The 8576-nt window shown below is 45.8% G+C and overlaps 1 protein-coding gene across 1 annotated transcript in view; it reads left to right on the top strand.

The window, feature by feature from the left end:
• Positions 1–8576, top strand: part of LOC138498147 (4-galactosyl-N-acetylglucosaminide 3-alpha-L-fucosyltransferase FUT6-like) — a 281117-nt gene that overhangs the window by 12058 nt on the left and 260483 nt on the right. The window lies entirely within an intron of this gene.

Below are 8576 nucleotides of genomic sequence, written 5' to 3'. Positions count from 1 at the left end.
GATTCCATTGTTCACCAGACTTAAATAGCACACGTCAGGATATTGTATGGGGTGCTGCTGAGGCCCTAAACCTATTGCCTTTCTGTTTTGATAAGTACATTCTGCCTTGATCCATTCATCATGTAATGCTTTCTGTGTTCACTGTGGTATACATAGTATGTGTGTTCCTTATGACACAACTCCTGCAGCACTCTTTCCTTACTGTGGGAATTGTGCTGATCATGTGCAATAGCCACAATGGTTCAGAAGTTAGCTCAGTGTGTTAAGCACTCATTGCAGAGATATGTGTTCATATGCAAGATTAGAATAGCACATTCCTGTAAGGCTGGCTGAGCCTTTGCTAGGTCTGAAGTTTATAAACCTGCCTGAATATGTACTTGGTTTTACAACACAACAGGTGCAATTATCAGCAATGTTCCTGCACCAGATAGGGGTTGCTATAAAAACTAACTTGTCATCTGTATGATAAAGGTGAATATATATCCAATTTCATGACTGTGGAACCAAAGTGTTCATGCTTGTATCCTGGCTTTGCCAGCAGACGATACAGTGATCCTGGTCAAATCATGTAAGATCTCTTACATTACTGTGCTGTCTTCTGTGATGTTTGCCTTCTCGCATGCTGTGGCATCGTTTAGCCCATTACCAGTGGTCGAAGCGTAAGAAAAGAAACAGTGGAACTAAGTTCCCTACTGGCCTGCCCCCAGAGCCCACAAACCCCATCGCCAAGCTCCTTCCCACGCGCAATATAACCTCCCAAACAAATGTGCCTACTCTTTAAGGGAACGTTCAGTGCACTGCAGTTCAAGCTTCAACTTCTTCCAACACTTCCATTCCGGAATGGTTTCTTTTTAAAATAAAAGTAGAGGAACAGCGCTCCCAACCGCTTCTTATGTAGGTCATTTGAGTGGAAGGGGTGGTAGACAGAAGAGAGCGCTCGGTTGACACCAAGAAAGGTTTGCCTTTATGTAAAGGTCAAAACATTTTCTGCACATTTATAAATTACAATTTCACAAATCAGTGTTTTGTAAGTATTTAAAGCTTTAAAATACAAAAGACAACCCCAGATTAAATCTGTTAAATAACATCAATTGGTATGCTGGTATTTATAAACTTCCCTTGATGATGGAGAGAATGAAGCTAGAATCATTCTCATTTTGTGTAACACACTTTTATTATATTTTGTTTTTAAAAATTGTCATGTTTGGTAATGTGATTTGTGTACTTTCCAAGTCGGAGCACATCACAGCTTCACCCCTTAACCAATGTGTGATCCTGGGCATCTCATTTAATCTTGTATTGCCAGTCCCTAAACCTTTCAAAATTGTGAGCCCTGCAGAGTGATTTCCTTTTAAGCATATGATCGTCAAAAAAGCTACACTCATGGTTTCCCTGGCTGCAGTGTTGCTTACACTACAATAGTGAACATTGATAAATTGCACACTACAGGCACATGTTCTTTTTATCTCTAATAACAATACTATTTGAAAACAATGTCCCACTTCTAATCTCAGTCTGTCTGGAGACAGACTCCTTCCTCGTAGCTTCTAATCTGCCTCCACTATCCATGCTACGGTATGTGTAGCTTTCTCCTTCCTACCGATTGGTCTCCTCTATCCATGCTACGGTATGTGTGGCTTTCTGCATCCCTTCATTTGGTCTCCTCTATCCATGCTATGGTATGTGTGGCTTTCTGCATCCGTTCATTTGGTCTCCTCTATCCATGCTATGGTATGTGTGGCTTTCTGCATCCCTTCATTTGGTCTCCTCTATCCATGCTACGGTATGTGTGGCTTTCTGCATCCCTTCATTTGGTCTCCTCTATCCATGCTACGGTATGTGTGGCTTTCTGCATCCCTTCATTTGGTCTCCTCTATCCATGCTACGGTATGTGTGGCTTTCTGCATCCCTTCATTTGGTCTCCTCTATCCATGCTACGGTATGTGTAGCTTTCTGCATCCCTTCATTTGGTCTCCTCTATCCATGCTACGGTATGTGTGGCTTTCTGCATCCCTTCATTTGGTCTCCTCTATCCATGTTACGGTATGTGTGGCTTTCTGCATCCCTTCATTTGGTCTCCTCTATCCATGCTACGGTATGTGTAGCTTTCTGCATCCCTTCATTTGGCCTCCACTATCCATGCTACGGTATGTGTGGCTTTCTGCATCCCTTCATTTGGCCTCCACTATCCATGCTATGGTATGTGTGGCTTTCTGCATCCCTTCATTTGGTCTCCACTATCCATGCTATGGTATGTGTGGCTTTCTGCATCCCTTCATCTGGTCTCCATTATCCATGCTATGGTATGTGTGGCTTTCTGCATCCCTTCATTTGGTCTCCTCTATCCATGCTATGGTATCTGTGGCTTTCTGCATCCCTTCATTTGGTCTCCACTATCCATGCTACGGTATGTGTGGCTTTCTGCATCCCTTCATTTGGTCTCCTCTATCCATGCTATGGTATGTGTAACTTTCTGCATCCCTTCATTTGGCCTCCACTATCCATCTACGGTATGTGTAGCTTTCTGCATCCCTTCATTTGGTCTCCACTATCCATGCTATGGTATGTGTGGCTTTCTGCATCCCTTCATCTGGTCTCCATTATCCATGCTACGGTATGTGTGGCTTTCTGCATCCCTTCATTTGGTCTCCTCTATCCATGCTATGGTATGTGTGGCTTTCTGCATCCCTTCATCTGGTCTCCACTATCCATGCTACGGTATGTGTGGCTTTCTGCATCCCTTCATTTGGTCTCCTCTATCCATGCTATGGTATGTGTAGCTTTCTGCATCCCTTCACTTGGTCTCCTCTATCCATGCTACGGTATGTGTAGCTTTCTCCTTCCTACAGATTGGTCTCCACTATCCATGCTACGGTATGTGTAGCTTTCTGCATCTCTTCATTTGGTCTCCCCTATCCATGCTACGGTATTTGTGGCTTTCTGCATCCCTTCATTTGGTCTCCACTATCCATGCTACGGTATGTGTAGCTTTCTGCATCCCTTCATTTGGTCTCCACTATCCATGCTACGGTATGTGTAGCTTTCTACATCCCTTCATTTGGTCTCCTCTATCCATGCTACGGTATGTGTAGCTTTCTGCATCCCTTCATTTGGTCTCCTCTATCCATGCTACGGTATGTGTAGCTTTCTGCATCCCTTCATTTGGCCTCCACTATCCATGCTATGGTATGTGTAGCTTTCTGCAATTCTTCATTTGGTCTCCACTATCCATGCTATGGTATGTGTAGCTTTCTGCATCCCTTCATTTGGTCTCCACTATCCATGCTATGGTATGTGTAGCTTTCTGCATCCCTTCATTTGGTCTCCACTATCCATGCTATGGTATGTGTAGCTTTCTGCATCCCTTCATTTTGTCTCCACTATCCATGCTACGGTATGTGTAGCGTTCTCCTTCCTACCGATTGGTCTCCTCTATCCATGCTACGGTATGTGTGGCTTTCTGCATCCCTTCATTTGGTCTCCACTATCCATGCTATGGTATGTGTAGCGTTCTCCTTCCTACCGATTGGTCTCCTCTATCCATGCTACGGTATGTGTGGCTTTCTGCATCCCTTCATTTGGTCTCCACTATCCATGCTACGGTATGTGTAGCTTTCTCCTTCCTACCGATTGGTCTCCTCTATCCATGCTACGGTATGTGTGGCTTCCTGCATCCCTTCATTTGGTCTCCTCTATCCATGCTATGGTATGTGTGGCTTTCTGCATCCCTTCATTTGGTCTCCTCTATCCATGCTATGGTATGTGTGGCTTTCTGCATCCCTTCATTTGGTCTCCACTCTCCATGCTATGGTATGTGTAGCTTTCTGCATCCCTTCATTTGGTCTCCACTATCCATGCTATGGTATGTGTAGCTTTCTGCATCCCTTCATTTGGTCTCGTAGCTTTCTGCATCCCTTCATTTGGTCTCCTCTATCCATGCTATGGTATGTGTAGCTTTCTGCATCCCTTCATTTGGTCTCCTCTATCCATGCTATGGTATGTGTGGCTTTCTGCATCCCTTCATTTGGTCTCCTCTATCCATGCTACGGTATGTGTGGCTTTCTGCATCCCTTCATTTAGTCTCCACTATCCATGCTACGGTATGTGTAGCTTTCTCCTTCCTACCGATTGGTCTCCTCTATCCATGCTACGGTATGTGTGGCTTTCTGCATCCCTTCATTTGGTCTCCACTATCCATGCTACGGTATGTGTAGCTTTCTCCTTCCTACCGATTGGTCTCCTCTATCCATGCTACGGTATGTGTGGCTTTCTGCATCCCTTCATTTGGTCTCCACTATCCATGCTATGGTATGTGTGGCTTTCTGCATCCCTTCATTTGGTCTCCTCTATCCATGCTATGGTATGTGTAGCTTTCTGCATCCCTTCATTTGGTCTCCACTATCCATGCTACGGTATGTGTAGCGTTCTCCTTCCTACCGATTGGTCTCCTCTATCCATGCTACGGTATGTGTGGCTTTCTGCATCCCTTCATTTGGTCTCCACTATCCATGCTATGGTATGTGTAGCTTTCTGCATCCCTTCATTTGGTCTCCACTATCCATGCTACGGTATGTGTGGCTTTCTGCATCCCTTCATTTGGTCTCCACTATCCATGCTACGGTATGTGTAGCTTTCTGCATCCCTTCATTTGGTCTCCACTATCCATGCTACGGTATGTGTAGCTTTCTGCATCCCTTCATTTGGTCTCCACTATCCATGCTACGGTATGTGTAGCTTTCTGCATCCCTTCATTTGGTCTCCTCTATCCATGCTATGGTAGGTGTAGCTTTCTGCATCCCTTCATTTGGTCTCCTCTATCCATGCTATGGTATGTGTAGCTTTCTGCATCCCTTCATTTGGCCTCCACTATCCATGCTATGGTATGTGTAGCTTTCTGCAATGGTATGTGTAGCTTTCTGCATCCCTTCATTTGGTCTCCACTATCCATGCTACGGTATGTGTAGCGTTCTCCTTCCTACCGATTGGTCTCCTCTATCCATGCTACGGTATGTGTGGCTTTCTGCATCCCTTCATTTGGTCTCCACTATCCATGCTACGGTATGTGTAGCTTTCTGCATCCCTTCATTTGGTCTCCACTATCCATGCTATGGTATGTGTAGCTTTCTGCATCCCTTCATTTGGTCTCCACTATCCATGCTATGGTATGTGTAGCTTTCTGCATCCCTTCATTTGGTCTCCTCTATCCATGCTATGGTATGTGTGGCTTTCTGCATCCCTTCATTTGGTCTCCTCTATCCATGCTATGGTATGTGTAGCTTTCTGCATCCCTTCATTTGGTCTCCACTATCCATGCTACGGTATGTGTAGCTTTCTCCTTCCTACCGATTGGTCTCCTCTATCCATGCTACGGGTTGTGTGGCTTTCTGCATCCCTTCATTTGGTCTCCACTATCCATGCTATGGTATGTGTAGCTTTCTGCATCCCTTCATTTGGTCTCCTCTATCCATGCTATGGTATGTGTAGCTTTCTGCATCCCTTCATTTGGTCTCCTCTATCCATGCTATGGTATATGTGGCTTTCTGCATCCCTTCATTTGGTCTCCACTATCCATGCTATGGTATGTGTAGCTTTCTGCATCCCTTCATTTGGTCTCGTAGCTTTCTGCATCCCTTCATTAGGTCTACACTATCCATGCTATGGTATGTGTAGCTTTCTGCATCCCTTCATTTGGTCTCCACTATCCATGCTACGGTATGTGTAGCTTTCTCCTTCCTACCGATTGGTCTCCTCTATCCATGCTACGGTATGTGTGGCTTTCTGCATCCCTTCATTTGGTCTCCTGTATCCATGCTACGGTATGTGTGGCTTTCTGCATCCCTTCATTTGGTCTCCTCTATCCATGCTACGGTATGTGTGGCTTTCTGCATCCCTTCATTTGGTCTCCACTATCCATGCTACGGTATGTGTAGCTTTCTGCATCCCTTCATTTGGTCTCCACTATCCATGCTACGGTATGTGTAGCTTTCTCCATCCCTTCATTTGGTCTCCACTATCCATGCTACGGTATGTGTAGCGTTCTCCTTCCTACCGATTGGTCTCCTCTATCCATGCTACGGTATGTGTGGCTTTCTGCATCCCTTCATTTGGTCTCCACTATCCATGCTACGGTATGTGTAGCTTTCTGCATCCCTTCATTTGGTCTCCACTATCCATGCTACGGTATGTGTAGCTTTCTGCATCCCTTCATTTGGTCTCCTCTATCCATGCTACGGTATGTGTAGCTTTCTGCATCCCTTCATTTGGTCTCCACTATCCATGCTACGGTATGTGTAGCGTTCTCCTTCCTACCGATTGGTCTCCTCTATCCATGCTATGGTATGTGTAGCTTTCTGCATCCCTTCATTTGGTCTCCACTATCCATGCAATGGTATGTGTAGCTTTCTGCATCCCTTCATTTGGTCTCCTCTAGCAATGCTTGAGCACGGTTGCATTCGGTGAGGCAGATAATGCGAGTTCTCTATTGTGGGCTACATGTACCTTTTACAGACGGTCCTCCTGCATTAATACTACAGGCTGCATACCTTCCTGGATGTTATTGATAAAAAGTCTCCTGTATCTATACTACAACAGAAGGAAGCTCTTCGTAGACTGCTAATGTTGGCCTTCAAATGCGACGTGCTTATCATTCTGATGCGAGCAAGAATGAAGAGGGTAAGGGGGTTTAAAGGGAGTAAACATGCTTCTTTTGAATCACTTAATTTCTTTGGTTTGGTGGAGGGGGCCCCAAAGATGTCCGTGCCCAGGGCCCCAAAAGTGCTTAAAATGGCCCTGGAGACAATGGCTAAAACCCCCCGTGTTCCAAGTAGTGATGGTTGGATTGCACACCGATGCTTTGCTTTGTGCAAACATGCCTTGCAGCCACTCCCACCCTTGTTCATCATTGACTTTAATCAGTGGTTGAGAGGGAGGAACTGGGGGAGTGCTGTTAGACCGTGTGCACTCACAATTGGGGCATCCATCAGGGGCCAGCTCCCTAGGAGAGGGGGAGTCTAAGACGTATCTCAAGTGGCCCTGGGAGGACTGATGGAGCCTGACGAGGGATGCAGTTTCAGGCAGACAGCAATGGATTTTTGTAAACATCAGCCCGGGAAAGCGTAAAGGTTCAATAAAGTCAAAATCACTGGAATTGAGTATGCGGAGGGAGAGTACTTTATAAAACAGGGTGGTACGGTTTAACTGGCGGCCAGTTTTGCAGCCGTCCATTGGAGAAATGGTCAGAGCTTTCGGATCAACCAAGTTAATAGGTGCCTGATTGGTGCAAGCCTCGGCGAAAATGACCAAGGGTTCCGAACAAGATTGCTCACGAGCCCGCTGAATTGTAGCCAGGCCAGACGTGGGAAGAATGGCCTGCGGACCAATAGAAGGCACCGATTGGTCAGCGGGCACCGGTTGCACTTTGTCCGGCATTTCATCCAGTAACCAGCTAGTTAGGGTGTCTACCGTCTGAGCGGATCTCCTTTTTCGGCCGACAGCTCCCTTGGATTTTTTTTTTAGACGTTGTTGCTGCTTGGCCAAAGGGTGGAATTTAAAGGTGGTGAGGCCACACAAGGGTTTTACTCCATGGGAAAAAAGTTACATTTAGACTGATTAGGGGCCCTCGCCTGCTGTCTTTTAGCGATTCTGGCCTGCCTTCTTGAAAGGTGGCCGTGGCTGGGGTGGCCTCTTCACCACAGACAGGAGGAACAGCAGGATCAAGTACTTGGGCTGTTGTCTTAACCATGGGGAACAGGACCCTGTGGATCCTCAAGGGCGCCCCACGCCTTCCGACACGGGCCTGTGTGGCTATGGAGGCCTGGCCCATGGTAGGCCAGGTGAATGCATGAGTGTGACATGGACACTTCTGATCAAGAGTGGATACCCAGTCTCGTGTCATCCCTTTCCTGACTTCCTCCTGCTTCTGTGTGCAGCGCTGAATGTCTGTGCATGTTTGCATGATGGTATGTATGTGTATGTGTGCACGGGAACCCAGAACCCCCTCCGGCTATTAGCAGGAAGGTGTGCAATATAGTTATCTGGCTAGTAGCCCACACAGCTCCCAGGAACTCTCTAGCAGGGCTGAAGGGCATCACACATACACAACATGGCTTAATATAGGACCACCAACCACACTAGTAAGTTCTTACCGCCACTCAAGGAAGCTCTCCTCTCTTCTTTTGATTACATTCTCTTCTGGTCAGAACACAAAGAAACTGCACAGTTATCCCAGCGCTGGTTCCCATTCCTCTTTCTTTTTTTTTTATTTATACGAGTATGTAATCACCGAAGTGATTTTTACAAGAAGATGAGCATAACATTTCACAGCATATTTGTCCAATCGAAAAAAAATGAAACTAAAAGACATGAAGAAAGAAGAAATGATGAAGTTCCAAAAGTCAAAACGAGATGAAGATAAAGATGAAGATGAGGATGCAGGTAAAAATGAAAACAAGAATAGTGAGAGTGAAAGCAAAAGCGAAAGCACAAGGTGAGATCACTCCCCACCCCCACCATCTATTTGTGTCCACTCCCTTTAGCACGGAGGTACGTGTGCAAAGATCTGGTCCAAAATTGTAGTG

Source organism: Ambystoma mexicanum, chromosome 5q, assembly GCF_040938575.1.
Source record: "Ambystoma mexicanum isolate Mex_15411 chromosome 5q, UKY_AmexF1_1, whole genome shotgun sequence".
In the NCBI taxonomy this organism is placed as follows: domain Eukaryota; kingdom Metazoa; phylum Chordata; class Amphibia; order Caudata; family Ambystomatidae; genus Ambystoma; species Ambystoma mexicanum.
This window is presented reverse-complemented; position numbering and strand designations above follow the sequence as displayed.